This window comes from Terrapene carolina, unplaced genomic scaffold (assembly GCF_002925995.2).
Source record: "Terrapene carolina triunguis isolate 2854851 unplaced genomic scaffold, T_m_triunguis-2.0 Scaffold198, whole genome shotgun sequence".
Lineage (NCBI taxonomy): Eukaryota > Metazoa > Chordata > Testudines > Emydidae > Terrapene > Terrapene triunguis.
Window position 1 is genome coordinate 3,561,499 of NW_020664549.1, and position 1,254 is coordinate 3,562,752.

Here is a 1,254-nt window from a genome sequence, read left to right on the forward strand (position 1 = left end):
CCCCACGGCAGTGACCTGGGCAGCGGTGGTGGCCTGTGTGGTGTGGCAGCGGATTATGTGGCCCCATGGCAATGTTCCTGTGCAATGATGGGGCCAGATGTGATCCTGTAGCAGTGGCCCTGCCTGACATGGCCATGTCCCCATGCAATGGTGGTGCCTGCTGTGTCCCCGTGCAATCGGCACCACCTGAGCCGGCCCCGTGGCTGTGTCCCCGTGCAATGGTGGTGTGGGACGTGGCCCATGCATGGTGGCATGCCTGAGGTGGGCATGGCCCCAGCTTGGACCCTGTGCTGCTGCAGTGAGGGGGAGGGGAGCTCAGCTCCCTGCAGCCTGGGCCCCTCTGAGCGCGGGGGGGCGCCGCACAAGGCGCTCCTGCCCCTTTAAGAGTCTCTTTGTCTCTGAAACATCCTTATTTACCCTCGTGTGACTCAACCAAACTTCAGCCTGCGATTCACAAAGCCCGGCAACGTCACCGTCCCGGGGTGGGGCTATGGAGTCCCCGCCCCTCCACCCTTCTCCCCCTCCCATTCTGCAGCGCAATTGCCCTAAGCCACTGAAGAGCCTGCCCCCGGCCGGCTACGCAAGCGCCGTAAGCTAGTCCCGCGTTCGAAATCTCGAGCAACGCAAGCAACGTAAAGCCGCGGAGAATTCATCGGCAAAGCCTGCGCAATTCACGTACACTAGTAAAAAGTTCGCCGTCTGGGCAGCGTAAATGGCGTAAAATAAAGGAAAGTTTCCGCTGTGCTCGGTCATGGGCGTAAAGCGCCGAAGAACCCCGCAGGGCCGCTCACGAGAGCCTTGCGGAGATGGCGTAAGTGGTGTCGGTGAATGGGGCGTACAGCGCTAGCGAAAGGCGGGGAGGATGGAGTGTGTGGCGTGCTTTCCGGCCAATGGCGTCGGGGGGCGGGGCGGGGCCGGCGGCCAATGGGCGGGGAGGGGGCGGGGCCGGCCCCGGTTGGGGTGTCTCGCGCTCGGTGACAGCTCGCGCGTGCTGATGATGGCGGTAAATAAAGGGGTTGGTGGGGGAGGGGGGCTCTGACCCCCCCGGGGGAGGGGGCTTCACCCCCCCGAGGGGGGCTGGGAAGAAGGGGTTCAACCCCAAACTGGGGGTGAGCCCCCCATATAGATGGAGGTCTGGAGGGCTTCACCTCCCCGCAGGGGCTGGGTACGGGGCGTCTAACCCCCCGGGGTGGGGTGTGAAGGGGCTTCATCCCCCTGTGGAGGGCTGGGTACAGGAGGGGTTTGGGGGGTTTA